Here is an 18645-nt window from a genome sequence, read left to right as displayed (position 1 = left end):
ACTCAATGCTTCCAAATAAAAATATTTGTTCAATTATTTGAAAAAATAAAACATCGGTTGTCCTTACACAATACAAATTCGAAGTATTTTACAAGTTCGATGTTTAAACTATATTTTCTTTTTGTAACTTTGATGTTTGAAAATTATTTTTTTTAAGAAAAAGGAACAAATAAAACATTTTAAAAAGGATTCCATTAACTTTTTTTAGAGTTTAAATTAGAATATAACATCAATAATTAATAATTCTAAAAATAATGATAATAAACAATTCATTTTCCAGTTAGAAATTGTTAATAATTAGTATTTTTTTTTAAAGAAAAACTTTAGATTTGATGCTTTTGAAAAAAAAAATTGATAATTAATTACTATTTTCATTAATTTTATTTTAAGAGCACTCATTCAAACTCCCTATTTATAAGAGATCGTGATGATGAAATGAAAGATGAGGAGAAACTTGATAGTAGAGCAGTGCCATCTGTCGGATTGCAAAGGAAACCGACAGACGAATTATCTCATCCAGAACATGGGAGCGATCTGCGGTTGCTCCGTATCTGTGTTGCCGGATTTTCTTACATACATGCCCGGACCATTCTTAGCTAGAATTCGGTAATCGCAGACCACCACGTTACGTGGGGAGTGATAACAAAATATAACGTGTTTCGTTCTGCATTCATTTATGAACTGCTTTAGAAAGAAATAGGTGAGTCAGTTTTATTTTTAGAATTACCGAAAGCGTATAGAGTTTCGTTTTTTTCTTTGAAGATTTTCTTAGTTGTAATAAACTTCTTTGAAATACCCGAGAAAAGTTTTGGTGTGTAATAGAGTTTTAACTGAGTTTGATGCAAGCATTAATCTGAAGTTTTGAGTTATTTTGTGTTTAGTAATATCTGGATTGAACAACTAGAATTGTTTTTATTATTTAACTTAAATAAAATGTATGCCTTATAGGCATTTAATTCAAAAATTTAAAAACTTTAAGTTGATTAGAGAGCTGTTGAATGCTTTAAAAATGTGATGAATGACAAGAAATATGACTATAAAATTTTTAACGAGGAAAAAATTTTTTTAAACAATAGAAAAATAAAAGGAGACAACTTTAAACTATATTATTGTTTCGAGTTTTATTATTGATTTCAATTTTGTTAAATATTAGATTCAATTGAAGAACAAAAAACTTTATTTCAGGTTAAAAAAAATACTTAATGGAAAGAAATATTTTCCTTCTTTTATTTTTGATCTGTTTTCATGATTATTATTTTCATCCCATGTATGTAATTAAAATAACCCTTGAAATGAATATAAGCAATACATTATTCGGAATTAAATATAAATTTTCAAATTATTATGTAATTTACTTTTGGTATAGTAATATAAATTAACATAAAGATTATTTTCTGTTAATTACATATTCTAGCAAAACGATTTAGTATTTTTGGTATCACAGCAAGTAGAGCCTCTTGATGCAATTTTTTAAAAAAAAAGATCTAAATCTAAAAGAACAAAAATGCGAAACTTAAAATTCTACGCTTTTTCTTACGTTTTATTAATACTCGTTAATATTTTGAGCAAACCTAATTTTCTTTGCATGCGTCTCTTATGTTTCTTTAAAATGTTTTTAAATCTGAAAATTTCAAATGAATGGTGGAAGCAAGGAAATTAATCTTTAAGCACATAGAGAAAAAAATTCTGATTAAATTACCATACATGCATAGGAATGAAAATTTCTGATAAAAAAATAATTCGGCGTAATAATACCAAAATATACAATATTTAATCCATTCATTTGGTATTTTTTCAGTTAGTATAGTAACCTTTTACCTGAAATTCTAAATTTTTGAAATTTTAAATTTTTGCACACATTTAGTAGAAATACAAAATTGAAAAGTAAATTAAACAGAATAAATGGTTTTTATGCCATGCTGTAAGATATGATCAAACTACCCAATTTTACCAAATTTACTACCAAACAACATGGTAATAAAATCATATTTTTTTATTAGTTTTACCAAAAGCCATTACCAAAGTGCTTCAGTAAAAATTACCTTGTTTTCTTGGTGTTCGCTTAGATCCAAAAAGACGTTAAATCTTATCATATTCTGGCAGTTTTGACCATACTTTCTTACTCAGTGCAGGTTTTTGTTTATTTTACTCATGTTCTTGTACAACATTTTACTTAAACTAATTTTCCCCTGAAAATTATTTGCTTTAAAAAATGGTGGTGTTTGGAACTCGGTGAAAACAAAAGTATTGGTTTTTAAACATGGTTTTTTCATCATTTATAATGTGCTTATAACTCGCATAGAGTTTAATTAAATTGACTTAGATATGCTTTATGCATGCCAAAAATAATGCTATTGATAATATAACCTAAGACGCTATAAACTAAAATCTATAGGTCTTTGATAATGTAATTTTTTATACATCGTGGTAGTTTAATTTTCCCTTAAATATGCCAATTTTGACTGATAAACACAACATTGTTGATATTGCAGATTTTATTAGATATAATTGCGAGATTAGTCTCTAAGCACATTTTTGTTCGTTTATAATTATGTACTTATAAAACGCATTGTGTAGGCTCATTAAACTTAATTCAGTTAATTACAATAACTTTGTTGTTCTACAGTTGATTGATATATAACAGTAGCTCTATTTACTAAGTTTTTATTACCCATTTTACTCCTCATGAAACAAAGCTCCACGTGTTCAGCAAATTGGATAAAGTGACATAAAACGATGCGATGTTAGTCGTTCGCAAGTGGGCTACGTGTCTCCGCTTTTTTGTTAGAATGTTTTCTGTTATAATTTTTTTTTGATGTGCGTCTTCAGCTATTGTTAAAAGATTATTAAATTAACCTATTTATGTTCCAGAATTATGTTTCGTTTAAAGACATGCTATTATTTCAATTACTTCAAATTTTACTTTTTTATGTACACTAAATCCTACTTTTCAAAGTAAACAATAATATAGAGTGTGGTTATATGGTCTTAAATAATAACACAAATTGTTAAATAATAAATATTGTTATTTAGTAGATGATATTATAATTTTATATTTCTAAATAAAACTTAATGCTAATTCAGCACTTTTTAACTTATAATGATTAAAATTCGTTAAACCGTTGTGTTCATGCATTTTTATGATTAATTTACGCTCATCACGAATAAAATGATGGTATTTTACACGTTTAGATTACGATAAACGAGAATAACACTAACGATTAGAAAAAACTGTTATGATACAAAATTTTTATAATAATATTTAATAAATCGAATGTTTACAATATTAAATAAAGATAATTAAGATTAATATTTAATCAAGAACTTTGTACTCTATATTAAAGTAAAATGCTTTTCTCATAAGATAAATAATTCAAACAAGTGCAATGTGTCTTTTAAAAAAATGTTGACACTGTGAAAAAATACCGAGTCATGAACTGAAATAAATCATTATATCAAATTAGTAAAAAAAGAACATAACAAACAATATCTTATTAAAATAAATAACTGTTTTGAACTATGAGACAAAATTTTAAAATAATGGAAAAAACATGAACAGGTTACGATATTGAGAAATTTAATGAACTTGATTTTAGTTATTAAGCTGACACCAACTACTCATGTAAAGAATGAAAATCATTTAAAGAAGTAACACTTTAGAAAAAAAAAAGAATAATAACAATTTGTAACATGTTTGGAAATGCAATACGTTAGAAATTAGAATCTATGAAATAATTTAGGTCATGCTTATTTTATTACAAATTATGAAACAGCATTCCTTTTCTTAATAAAAGGAAGAAAAAAAAACTACTTTTTTCACGAGTACTCAGAAGGGGACAACAATTTATTTTTGTTAGACCAAAAACGAAAAATAGAATGAGCACCGAAGCCACGTGAGAGGAGATTTTTTTGGTGATGATAGAAGTTTTAAAGTGTTGCGCCCTACACTTGCCGTTTTATGACTAACAAAAATTTAAATTATTTCCCCTCTTTACTCTACTGAGAAAAACAACAACATAATTTCGATGTTTTATTTTATTTTATTACTTTCTTCTTTTTAGTTTTAAGTCTGTTTGTTTGTGTCTGGAAGATATTGAAATTTTATTTACGATGAATTTTGCTTGCACCTTAGGAAATAATTGTTGCTCGCATCACCATGGAAGACTGAGCTCCAGCTAAATTTTGAGGGCTCTAATAAATCGGAAAGTGAAAAGTGTAATAAGTTATAATTGGCGATAAATTCTATTTTGGGATAAATTACGTGTTATTCTATTTTTGGATAATTCCCAGAGATTAGGAAACGATTAAAATTTTTATAGTAACCGGGAAAGCAGTGCCGATTTAAATATGCTATCTATTTGGGAATGCAGTAAATTCTACTTGTACTGTCATTCAGCGAAGAGTTCAGGTTAAAATTTGAGTGGCATAGCTAATCAGAAAGAGATTTGCATTTTGATTGACTGTAATTTCTCCTTGTGACTAATGTTACAAAAATTGTATTTTTGTAGCACTTAATAAATGATTAAAACTAACATTATTGTCAGGTTTAGAGCCTCAAAATATTTGAATACTCTAGTTAGTCGGAAAATAGTCGACATTACTATAGTCAAGATTTTAGCCTCACACACGTAAAAATGAGTTATTTAAAACATTGTAATATATATATATATTACAAAAAAAATTTGATATACTGTAGTTTTTAAAGTAATAATTCAATTGAAAACTCTGATTAAATATTACTGTAAAAATCACGATATAATATTTTAGGGTAAAATATATTTCATGGTAAAAGTAGATATTACAATAAAATGGAGTTTGCGAATGAAGCACCCAAAATATCGGTACTTTATACCGTAATTTGATCTTGAATTTCTGACAGTGAAATGCGTATGAGAATATGTGTTGTTAGTTAACGTGCAAACAGAAAATAAATTAATAAGTAAATAAAACTATAACAAAGGAAGAAATATGTAAGAAAATGTGATTATATACGTTGTAAAAAATCATTTTTTACTTGAACACCAAAAATAGTTAAACTATGCACCAACATTTTTGCAGTGCACACGTAAAAACCAATCTAATATGGTAATTTTCAAATAATCTGATTAAAAAAAAGTAACATAAAGAGTGCATTATTAGATACAAATTGTGTTGAAGTTGATGTGTTTATACACAAATATTTATTCAGTACAAGTGTTATAAAACGCATAAATTTGAGGCGAATAGTACATATCTATCCAATAGATTCTCCGCAGATAGAATTCCTTATACTCGTTCGTAAATCAAGAAATATGAATTTATCACTGAAATTAACGGTGCGAAGCTCATCCTTTCAATTATTTCTCGCACCCATGTATCTAAAGTGACTATGTATATTGATCAATGTCATCTCAGAAATATATTGCAGTTGAAGCAGTAATAAACGCATAGAATCGTTGGTAGTTTCTATGTTTCTTTTCTAGATACTTGCATAATTATTTATAGAAATACATTAATAATTAAAACATCTAAAATATTTATTTGAATTATTATTATTTAATACTTAAATATGAGTTTTTTGTTTCCATGAAGACGTATAAAATAATCAATCAGTCCATATTATGCCTATTTTCAGGACGCAGGAATTTTTTCCTTGCTTAATTATATACTTTGGGGAATAAAGATTTAAAAAAATGGTCTTCTGTTACAGCCTTGGACTAAATAAATTGAAGCTCTCAACATTAAAAATGAATTAATGTAAGATAAATAATAATGTTAGAATTTTTAAAGTAATAATTACCGTAAAATCACTGAATCACTCTAATTAAATAAATATTGCTGTAAAATTTACTGTATAATATTTTATGGCAAAAATGGATTTTACGGATGATACTTCCTAAGTGACGGCACTTTACATCGTAATATTATTTTCAATTCATACAGAGTACGTAAATCAATTCGATGGATAATTTGTGGAAAAGTTCGTGGCTGGTATTAAACTATAAAATTTGCTTACCTGTATGTGAGAAAAATGTTGAAAATAAATTAAAATATGAAATTTAAAAACTACGTTATTTTCAATGGCGAAAAAAGAAGAAAAAAAAAACAATTTCATTCTTATCAGATTTAAGAAAAAAGTCAGATGCACCATTTTCGAAAGATGTAACAAACGAGAATTATTGGTGATGATAGAAATCTATCCCGAAAGTGATGCATCCTACGTTTTTCATTTTAATACTGACAAGCATGAAATTGTTTTTCTTCTTTAATCAACTTGGAAAACATAGTTTCAATATTTTTCCTTTTCCTTTATCATTTTTTTAGTTAACTCTCAGTAAGTTTGTTTCTGCAGAAAAATGATGGAAATTTCAATCTGCGACAAACTTTGCTGCACCATTTTCGAAAAAAATTGTAATTTGTATTAACATAACCTAAAGAGGACCAGTTAAAATTTGAGCACTCTAGTAGGTTAAAGAGAGGTTGAGATTTTGATTGAGGGTGATTTTTCTCTCTCGATAATATAGTGATACATTATATGCGTAATGTATATATTTGCATTGTACATCGTATTGACATGGAACATACTTGTTTAGTCATCAGATAGAATCATTCGCAGGAGATACGACAACACCAGTTATTTATTTATTTGAGCTGTAGGGGTTCAGGGGATAGAACGTTCGCCTTCCGATGAGGTGAACTGGGTTCGAATACCAGAGATAGCTGGTCGATGCGAATTCCGCACCCGGCTCGCACCGACAACAGTGCTGACGTAAAATATCCTCAATGGTAGACGGATCATGGGTTAGAGTCTCCTTGCAGTCGAGGTAACCATTGGAGGTTTTCATGGTTTTCATCTACATGTAACGCAAACCCGGGTTAGTTCCATCAAAAAGTCCTCCATGAAGGCAAAATTTCCCCCAATACTTGATCCAGGAGTTTCTTTGCTTTCTGGATTGGTTCAAGATTACAAGATTATGGAGTTGAACATTGGTAGTCAAAAACCTAAAATGGGTCGGCCGTTCAACGACGGTTACATAAAAAAAAAGTAATTTGGACCAGTTATTTGGTTAACACCAGTTATTTGGAAAATGATCGAAATCTCAATTTTCGATCAATCATGTGGTCATAATTTAAATATAAATTCTTCTTGTAGTGTTCAGAAAACGATTGAACCAGATATTTTATTAATGCGTGGAACATTTGAGGGATGAAGAACCTATTCCAGTCTAAAAATAGACGAATTTATGATTTCCAGATTCTGCTCTCATAGACGCGAAAGCGGAAGAATATAAACGTAGTGTAGCGTATCTACCACTAAGAAATTACAATTACAATTCACTAGTATATAAGACATGTTAACTCTATGTCGGGGTACCTTTACATAGATGACGGTTAACATGGTCTGTAACTACTCTCCCCGCATTGGTGACCCGGACGTGATGTGAACACGCCAACCTTGGCAGTAACGCCTACTTCGATACGATCACGCCTACTTCGATAGATGATCCACATTGAACAGTTGACTTGCTACTTGTGACTGCGACTTTATCCACCTCCTCGCACTGTTGCTACTCAGTTTCGTCTCGATCACGCACAACGTCGGCTTGCATACTTATGATTACTCGACTGCTAACGGGAACAGAGGAGCGACTACGACCGTGAAGTTACTACACCTCTCACATTCAGCACTCAAAAAATACGGTGATCTTAATACAGCTCTCCCGGCTTCGCACAAACAGCAATGAATCAACTAGTGGCATCCATTCATCGAATTCTATCATAGCTATAATTCTGGTGGGGGAGTACTGTAGCGTATCTACCACTAAGAAATTACAATTACAATTCACTAGTATATAAGACATGTTAACTCGACTCTATGTCGGGGTACCTTTACATAGATGACGGTTAACATGGTCTGTAACTACTCTCCCCGCACGTAGTAAGAAAAGTAAAAACTGTTGTAATATTTTGATGAAAAAAAATCTTTTTTTTTGTTGATATTTTTGTGTTTTTTTTTATATTTTATATTATATCTTCTTTGATATAATTGTAATTTTTTCGATATTTACACTAAAATATAAACAGTTATTTAGTCTTTTTTTTAAGATTTCTTAGAAACACGAGAGAGAAATAATGAAAAAAGTTGTAAGAAAGAGTAAACCTCTCTAAAATTTCGATTGTTTTAATTCTTGCTTTTTTAATATTTGGATTGTTTTAATTTTTGCTTTTTTATATTTAGATTGTATTAATTTTTGCTTTCCTTTATACTTTCATATTATGTCCTGTAATATAAGAAAAGTGCGAAAGAATGCTTCCATATGCGATATCTGAGCTTAAACGTATACTTAATCATAAAAAGTATATTTCCAAAAGAACGTTTTTCCCTCAAATTGTTTAGGCAAATAATGCGTTAAATTTAGCTTTCATATTTTTTCATAAATTACAATTTTTTTTCATGAAATAGTTTTTCCGATAGAAAGGGCTTTAATATACAATGTATTTTTTTCCTATGAAATGTTTTTTTTTCTTAACGAAAAGTAAAAACTTTTTGCAAACAATTTAGTATTTGACAAAACAATTTACACATCGACTATATTAGTATTTGGAGACTATTTTTTTTTTAAATATTATTGAGACGTGGTCCTATAAACTTAAATAACGTAATATCAAAAGTAATTGCACTAAAAAACAGTTAAGTTTGTACCAAAGGACCAAGAATTGAAAATATTCTTCAATGTGAGAAATCTTGACTGCTAAGTATTGCCGCTATCATTTGTATTATTCTCCATTCCAAATTAGTTAATCTTTCGAATTAGTTCTAGTACAGTTGATTTTTATTTTGATAAGTTCAACTTTAGTAATAATATTCGCTTAATCCAAAGATGTAAAGTCACCTGAGAAGGCAACGAATATTAATTAAAAATAAAATTATTTTAAGATTTTTTTTAAATGTCGGAACACTCATTTCAACTTTCTGCATAGGTAGAATGGGTATTCTGTTAATTTAGAACAAATATGCGCTTTTTTGTTATGCTTTTCAACTAAAGATAAAAGTTGAGTTCTGATGAAATTCCTTTTTTTAATAAAATCTAACGACGAATTAAAGCATGTCTGAAAAATGTATTAAACATAACAATGTTTTTTGCTATCTATGCATTATGCATTACCTACATACATTATACCTATTATATATTTATAGAATATATAATATAGTTTCTTACAGCATGATTATAATAGTATTTTTTTTAATGTATTGTAATGTAGCAATACAATATATAAGGCTATGTAACTCAAGATTTAAATACAATTCGGAAGAGAAATATATCTTCTAAAAGTCATAAATATTTAACAAAGTTTTGTACAAAGTAAATTGAAACATTAACTTTTTTAATTTTGCTCAATATTTTGAAAAAATCTAATTTAAAAGGTATAATATACTTCTAAAAAAGTGATTTATTCAGTAATGATATTTTTATTCGAAATGTTAATTTTTGTTTCCATTTGAGTTTAGTTCTTAAAAATTTAATGTTTATCATTTGGCTTAAAAATATTTGTTTCAGAGTAATTTTCACAAAATAACTTTTTAAGAATATTTTTTGTACATTTAAGAAATTTTGTGCATTACTGCTGTAATGGAACAGGCATTTTGAATAAATATTTATTATTTTAACTTAAAAGATGAGAATACGTTTTTTTAAAATTACAATAATAAACAAATAATGTATTAAAAATATTGTTTTAATTAAAAAATATTGTATTATAAGATTGTTTTGGTCGAAGATCACTTTTTTTTCTTGTTCTAACTATCTAAAACAAAAAGAGAAAAAAATTAGTTTGTTCTGCTAAATGATTCTTCTAGTTTTCAAATGACTCTTGGTTTTTGTCGTCGTCTGCCAATTTTAATACTGCCAAGCCAATTTTTAGCCAATTGGTTTCGCTCCTTCTTGTTTTTAAATGGCACCATCTATGGCGAAGAATTCGACATCTGCCACACACATACGTCACATCCCATTTATCAGGGAAGACACATTCAAACACCATCTATCCATCAGCAGATCATAATTTTGATCTGAACTTATCAATCTTTAATTCTGCACCCCAGAGGTTATTTCTTGTTATGTGAACTCGGAAGACTTAGTGACCCTGACAGATTCAGCTGGCACCAGTCAACATTTTATGTACGATGATTCTTCAGCCGGCGGAATCGAACTTACTACCTCTTGGAAATGGGTCCAACGCCCTACCAACCAGACTATCTCAGCCTAGAGGAAGATTAAAGATTATTTATTTTAAAGTTTACGGTAGCCTATTCATGGAAAGATACATGCACTTATCAAGTTTCCATGCAAAGAAAAAGATTCTATTAAAATTATTGTACTATATCAAACTATAAAAGAAACCATAATTTTAGAGAATAAAATCAAAATATAAGGTATTAAGACCATTCATTTGTTAATTTTTCCGTTCACATGATAACGGTTTACTGAAAATCTCGGTTTCAAAAATTATAGTTCTTATCACCACACATTTAGTTAAAAATGCAAAAGTTTAAAGCCATTACCGAATAAATGATTTTTATGCCATGGTCTCAGATATTATTATAAAAGTATCAAATCTTACCACATTTACCACAATTTATCAGATATTGTAAAACTATATTTTATTGTCATTTTTATCAAAATAATTACCAAGCACTTCGGTGAAATTAACAAGTTTTTCGGTGATCTTATAGAGCCAGAAACACGGTTAACTTTACCATGTTCTGGTAGTTTCGATCATACTTTTTTTCCTTGTGTAAAATAAAGTTTACACATAGTGTAATATTAATTAAATGTGTACTACATAACCAAATTATATGTTATATAAATCACAATGTAAATACTTTGCATAATATTACACAGCTATACATATAAATTTGCTTATATTATAAGAGAATTTTATATTTAAAAATATTCGAATTTTTAAAAATTGGAATGCAATTAAAGCTGATAAGGTTAAACATGCATAATCACATAAATTATAATGTTATTGAGTGTTAAATTTACTAAATGCAATATTATATTTGCATAAAGTTTCTAAGACAACGAGCGAATAAATCTCCCTCGTGACTTTCTTCTTTCTTTTATCATCTAGCTTATCCCAGAAAAGACTGGTTATCCCAAAGATAATGGAAAACTAGATCCTTTTTCTTCCTTTTTCATTGCAAAGGACTAGCCTAGTCTGGTGTGGGTGTCAATTACATTGCCAAACGATCTCTTAGGGGTGGATACGGTGATCAGTCAACCCTCTTCGTACTAGATATGCCAAGACTAGGACGGAGAAAAGTTCTAGATAGACAAAATTATAGGTTTTTAAAGGAACTCCGGGAAGAAATAGCATCTCTATCATTTCCTCTATCTAAGAGGGAAGTGTGGAATTGGAAGAAATTTTTATCTCGCGATGTGTGGATGGGTGGATCACTGTAAAGAGTTGTTACAGTGTCGTTTACTGTATAAAGAAGTGAATCATTTTGGTTGAGTTATCTAGTTTTAAATCAAACATCAAATTTATTTTATTTGGTACTGACTATATCTTTCACTAATAAAATGTGGTCACGTTTAAATTTATTGCATTTTTCCAACAGAATAAATTTCGTATACATAGTTGGCGGATATCCAATAAAAATATTTTTTTCTTTATGTTAGATTTAACTCTTATATACCAGATTTTATACTAGATTCAACTTCTAACTTTTATAAAAAGTAAGGTATATATTATTCGTTAACAAGTCTTTAGAGCATCAATATATTTTTAGATTATATTAAATTCGAAATAATATTTTAAATGTTAGTAATAACTGTAATCCCTGATTTTAAGAAATATCGAGCTCTTTTTCCTTGTCCAACAAAGCGTAGAGCATACTTTGTGCCTTGTAAACTAAAGCAAAAATAAATGAGAATGAAGCACAAATAAAAGTACGTAAACTACCATTCTATGAATAACCATTTTTAAAATTCATAACTATTGTAATAAATAACTATTTTTTATAGATAACTACTTTAATAAATAAATATTTTTAATAGAGAACTATTTTTGCATATTATAGAAAACTATTGATATCTAGAGTGAAAAACTATTTTTTCCCATACAATAGTGTGTCGATTTATGTATTTTCATTTGTGCTTTACTTAGGATTTTTTTTTCTTGCATTAGTCTTTTTTTCTGGTTTCTTTCCCAAATCTTTCAAATTCTATTTAATATACTGCCTCAAGCACTTGATAATAATGTGAGTCATTTAATATTTTACGTAATCATCAGGACCTTTTGCGTTTTGGAATTGGCACAAAACTCAAGCAACTTTGATAGCTGCTATTATTGTCTAGGACTGGGTCAAATTTGGAAACTTTTAGCAATCCTTAAAATACCTTTTTCTCCTGAACTTGCCATCGGATACTATTAGGATTGTGTTTTACTGTAAAGGTTTAATTATGGAAACTTCTAAAAAATGAAAATTTAAAATCACTCAAATCTCTAATTGGTATGTTTGTTCAGAAAATTTTCGTTTTAATGCGTTTTTATGCATGATTTCACAGTTGGAAATATCGTCTGTGCTAAATTATTAGCAACTCTTATACTGTCTCGTTTTAATAACCGTCGTTGAACAGCCGATCTAATTTTGAGTTTACGATTATCAATGTTCAACTCCGTAACCTAGTAATTTTGAACCAGATCCTGAAGGCAAGGGAACTCCTGGATCAAATATTGAGAGAAATTTGCCTTCGCGAAGGATTTTTTTGATGGAACTAACCCGCCTTTGCGTTACATGGAGAGGAAGACCTCGAGAATCCCCCACGGTTAGCCTGACGGTAAGAGGACTCTCACCCATGATCCGTCTTCCACCGAGGATATTTTAAGTCAGAACTGTGGTTGCTGCGAGCTGCATGCGGAATTCGTATCGACCAGCTATCGCTGGGATACGAACCTGATTCACCTCATTGGAAGGCGAACACTCTATACCCTGAGCCATCCAGACCCTAGAGTCAGTATGTGAAATATGAGTTATTAGATCAAAAGTGATTCCGGTGTTTCATTTTTATTTTGCGCACTGTACATCGATTAGCTGGGTGCTCATCACGGGCTATGGCAGTAAAGAAAAGTTATTTATAAACCAAGAAATAAAAAAGGTAACAATGTACAACAAATTTTGCAAAACAGACCATCGCTCCTTTTCCTACATTCATGTAAGAAATACTAATTTTTTCACTTTGATTCTTTCATTGCGGTGTCTTTTGTCGGGACTCATATATTTACATTTTTTTATTGCACCTTCTTCTAATTCCATTCTTTTCGTTATTACTCTTAGAATTTCGTTAAAACATTAATAAGCACATTACAATGTTTATATTTACACATAATTTCTAAAAGCCGGCATTTAATCACATTTTTAATCCACATTTACATAGAGTACTATGTAAAATTTTTTGTATAGATACTCTAAGCAAAAAAATTTACATTCGTTATTACTCTGTGTATAGATATCATTATTTTTAGTGTTGAGGTAAACTAAATATATATTTATGCACAGAACTTGTGCAAGGAAATATACAAAATTGACAAACGAACCATTGTTTGAAAGTACTGGTACACGCATATATTACTAAAAATATACTTATTTTTTCTGGGAAATGTTTTTGCATTGCAACAATTAAATTGATTCTAATGCGAATGAAAATATGCGTTGTCAGCAAATGAAGAAAAAATTTAATAAATAAATGTATAGTTGAAACTATAACAGTAGAAAAAGTAAGTAAAAACATGTATATACTAGGATTGTGAAAACTTTTATTTTACCTCAACACGAAAAATAGAGGGTAAATATACACTAAATTTTTTTATAGTGCATGATGCTCACTTGGTTCGTAAGATTTATACAAAGTGGTGACGAAGTGGTTTCAATACTTGTGACGACATCTTGATGTATCATGTAAATCGAAATTCCATGGAATTATTTGTGTTATCTGTACTAAATATCTCATAAGACAGTCTTAAATCAAGAACAGATTAGAATTTCAGAAATGATTAATTGGGTTACAGGCACCAATTTGACTTAATTTGAGTATGCATTGCGGCAGAGATGAGCAATAAATATTGGAGTTTTGATAGAGAGATACCAAATTATGAAAGATATAATTTGCATTATTTTCAAAATATAATATGTAGTGCAATATATGCTCTTTTTAATCAATATAATTTTGGTTTTAGTAGTAATAGGGGAATTTTATTAGGTTGTGTTTATTAGTATTATTAGTGTGGTTTCTTAAATAAGTTATTTTTCAATTTTGTGAAATTTTTTTGGTTAACTGATGAAATATCGAGTAATTATTAAAAGAAACATGAAGTACTGTATTTACAAAAATAAATAGTAATTACAACTCCTCTAACAATTATTTTCTAACCAATCATTTTGTTTAAAAAGTAATATTTGGTAATCTCAAAAATGTATTTAATCTCTTAAAATAGAATATCGATAATGATCTTCAGTACGACCCTTATTAAAGTGATCCTTTCATTACAATGACCGATACCTGAATTCCCATTTGACGACCCATTTGAAGTCCTATTTGATTGTTGTCGTAAAAAATCAAGTAAAATATTGGGGTTTTGCTGTATTTTTCGATGATATTAAATCATGTTTTTAAACCACATTTGATACGGATACTTGTGCATTTTGGGAATATAGAGAAAGTATGCAGAGTATTTTGGGATTAAACAGAGTAATTTGTTGTACAGTTGACCCCTTTTTAGGTGTTTAGGTAAACTAAATAAATTTTTATGTTATCGCGCACATTATCGCGTTCTTTAAAATTGATAACTGTAGTTATCGTGTGAAAATTTCTATGTTAATTGTAGTTATTGTGGAAAAAATCATCGCAGATATCAAAAAAATCATCGTGCAAAAATATAGTTGTAAGATTTAATAACTGTAGTCATCGTTCAAAAGATTATATAAAATTAATAATTGTAGTTATCATGCAAAAAATTATATAAAAAAGATAACTGCAGTAATCGTGCCAAACATTTTATAAAATTTATTAGTTATCGGGAAAAAGTGATATAAAATTGATAACTGCAAATATCGTGCATAAAATCTTTGCAATTATCGAAAAAAATCATCGTGCAAAAATGCAGATATAAGATTAATAACTGTAGTTATCGTTCAAGAGATTAAATAAAATTGATAACTATAGTTATCACGGAAAAAATTAAAGAAAATTGACAAAAGAACATTTGTTTGAATGAATTAGCCACTACCAAAATCGTACTTTTTTTTTTAACGAAATGCTGAAACGCGGACATTAGATAGATTCTAATGCTCCTGAAAATATCTGCTGTCAGTAAACAAACAAGCAGAAATGTATAAATAAATAAATGAAACTATAACAGTAATAAAGTAAGTAGAAAATGTGACTACATGCACCGTAAAAATTTTTTAGTTTACTTGAACGCCAAAAATGGTGTCAAATATACACCACGCTTTTAAAGAGTGTAGACTCGATGCTATTTTAACACTCATTAGAATCAACACTCATTCCAATGTAGTAACTGAAATTAAGTTAAATTTTGTTTTTCCATTCCCATGAAAATCACTTTCAAAATAAGAGTGAAACATTTTTGCGCTTTCTAAGTAAAATGCTTCCATTCGCAATAAGTCATTTGATTTATCAATATAGTTTCAAATACATGATTTAAATCACTGTTTCGTTAGATGCTGCTGCACTTTAAATGTGGAACACCTTGAGTTGCTTTTGAAAGAAGTAAGATTCACATGATTTCTTAGATTTTTATCTACTGTGAATGTATACAAGGATTAAAAAGTTTGGAAAATGCGGATTACTTCGCGTCGAAAATCAGATGTGTATACTGCATTGTCATGTAAAAATTGACATGAAATCCCATACACTGTCGAAAGTTTCGGATCAAATTACGGTAAAAAGTACTGCACAAAAGTACTACTTTTTACGGTATGATCCATTTTTACCATATGATCCACGTTACGTAACAAAAAATATGATATACTTTAATTTTCTTAGTTATTACCGTAAATTATTGAATCACTCTAATTGAATAAATATTACTGTAACAATTAAAGTGCAGTATTTTATGGTAAAACTGGATTTTACGGATGATGCACCCAAACTTACGGTCATTTATACTGTAATTTGATTTGGGATTTTTTACAGTATGCCTGCATTAGGTTAACGGGTCGCACTTTCATTGCTTGAAAAGTTTATTCACTCTTTCAGTGACTTAGTCCCCTTAAACGGTTTATTTTTGAATAAAAACAAATGTCAATCACAAATCACATCTAATTTGCTGGATTCCGGCTTTGTATAAACTTTAAAAATACCTGAATGTATGTTATTTATCGAAAATGTCAGCTCGGTACAAATGAATAGTTTTCTATTGCTTTTTTTAACTAACATATATTAATTCAAATGATACTTTAACATGCATAATAAAGTGTAAAAATTGCGTTAAAATAAATAAATCCATTCCTTAATAATTAAAGTAAAGCGTTTTCTCAAAATTATTCGAGTAATATTTAGTAAGCTGTGAATATTTATGGAGTTTTTGTACTCGCACGCTGTAAGTATCTTAATTTCGTTAGTTTGACAGAGTTCGTTATATAGTACATCGAAATACTTTATTTTATATTTTTAATACTAATGCCTCTTTAATAAATAAAAAATATTTGATTCCTCACCATATACTACATTTTAGGTTTTTATTCCTAATTTAATTTAATAGTGTTAGTTTATTCGTATCGTTTTATTTTGTTAGTTGATTGAATATTTTTTGGACCTTTCTGTCCTATTACAATTTTATTAAATATCCCATTGCTAATCTGCGCTATTTTTATATGGATAATAAAAATTCAAAACTATTCTTAAGTATATAAAGATTTTTACGAACAAAATACCTGCATATCATTCAAGACACACAGCTTTTAATATAAGTAAGTTTTTTCTGTTGAATTCGTTTCGTATTAAACGCAGAGTTGCAATGAAATTGATCTAAAAACAGACTAATTGTTCTGCATCTTCTGTTTGTTGGCAAGCAATGTTAAATATTTTGTAGTGTTTATTGTGCTTGACGCAAAACGTCTCCTCAAAATATGGTCTCCAAAAATACACTTGTTGTTAAACTCCATAAATCGCTCTTTTTTTTAAAGTTTGAATTAATATTCAACATTTTAAATTCAATCAATTCAAAGCATTAGAAAAATATTTCAGTTTCTTGTGTTTTATAGATCTTTTTTTAAAAAAATATCAAAATAAAACTGTAAATATGAGAACATAATCGAACAAATATGAGAAAGAACAATGATTTTCCCTTCTTTGATTGGCAACATTTTATGTTAGACTCACTATTTTTTAATTTTGTCCCATGTGAAGTAAGTCATCATAGCAAATACTGCTAAAAGTACAATAAGGGGTGTTAGCATCTTCTTGACGAGAGACACACGCCTTTTCATGGAATAATGCCAAGTGGCTGCAGAAAATCAACGTTAAATTAGTTTACAATTTATCTACTGTGCATGATTGAAATTGCCACTCCCTTACGATCCCTTAAGTCTCAAATGGGTGGAGATAAATAAAAAAAGATGAAACATTTTGAAGAGAAAATCAGGTGGTTGCCTTGAAGTATGTATGAAATAGAAATGCTTCGTACTAAAATTCGAATCATAATACAATCGCATTTAGGTTTTACCAATTATTATAGTAATAAGAGATCATTGCCGAGAAACATGGGCCATTGTTTCATGAAACATGGGCCATTATATTTTGTTGGCCTAATTTGTAGGTTGAGAGAAAACGATTGCATTTTGAGCTGATCTAAGTACAATGAGAGTTAAGGAAAAACATTTTTAAGTATTTTTAATAAGTGGTAAATCAGGTGTGAATGTTAAAAAAAATTAGTTATAAAACCAATGTTTTAACTAGAAATTGATTTATAACAAGGTCCTTGAGACTTCGTCTTAGGTCTCTCATCAGTCTATGTTGGAGACTTATATTTATTTTTCAGTCTAGCTTAGTGTTTCTCCTTAAGACCGTGGGAGAAACTTTTCAGTGCAAATTCTCTTTCACCTTAAAATTTAACGCGAGTTAACACCTTAAAATTTAACTTAAAATTAACTTAATATTAAAAGTGAGAATAGGTAAACCCATGAAAAGACGAGAAATTTTAATTGCTGATGAAAATTTAAAATATCAAAATGGAAACAAATCATTGAAAGAGAACTTTCCCAATGTGTAATCTTAAGTTTTTCTCTGAAAATTTTATTTTATTTTGATATTTTGAAAATTTTATTACAATGGAGTGGGATAATCCGTCAATTCCTTAACCGACAGGAGGAGGAATCGAGTTCCAGGGTTGACATCACAATATTTCAGCCATTTCCTCAACACATGTAGAATTTTCTGTGTCCGGCACTCTCCAATGACCATTGCCCTATAAAAGGTCTAGTTCCAATGTCCAGGCAAATTACTTTTTTACTGTTTTCAATCCATACTAGTTGTAAATAGATTCTTCAATACCATAAAAGTAAAAAAAAAGTTCTTTACCGTGAAATTTCCGGTTAATCGGATGGACAGGCAGCTGACGGTTATTTTACCATAATTTTAG

At 28.9% G+C, this 18645-nt stretch overlaps 1 protein-coding gene across 1 annotated transcript in view; it reads left to right on the top strand.

Annotated features, from left to right (window-relative positions):
* The first annotated feature begins 497 nt into the window (after nt 1–497).
* The window catches only part of LOC107437653 (delta-sarcoglycan), a 119370-nt gene continuing 101222 nt past the window's right edge, over nt 498–18645 (top strand). The window contains exon 1 of the mRNA XM_016049731.4: nt 498–700. The gene's annotated coding sequence lies outside the window, so the exon portion shown is untranslated. The remainder of the gene's footprint in view (nt 701–18645) is intronic.

This window comes from Parasteatoda tepidariorum, chromosome 1, assembly GCF_982258835.1.
Source record: "Parasteatoda tepidariorum strain Cologne lab strain chromosome 1, Ptep-v5.0, whole genome shotgun sequence".
Taxonomy (NCBI): Eukaryota; Metazoa; Arthropoda; class Arachnida; order Araneae; family Theridiidae; genus Parasteatoda; species Parasteatoda tepidariorum.
This window is presented reverse-complemented; position numbering and strand designations above follow the sequence as displayed.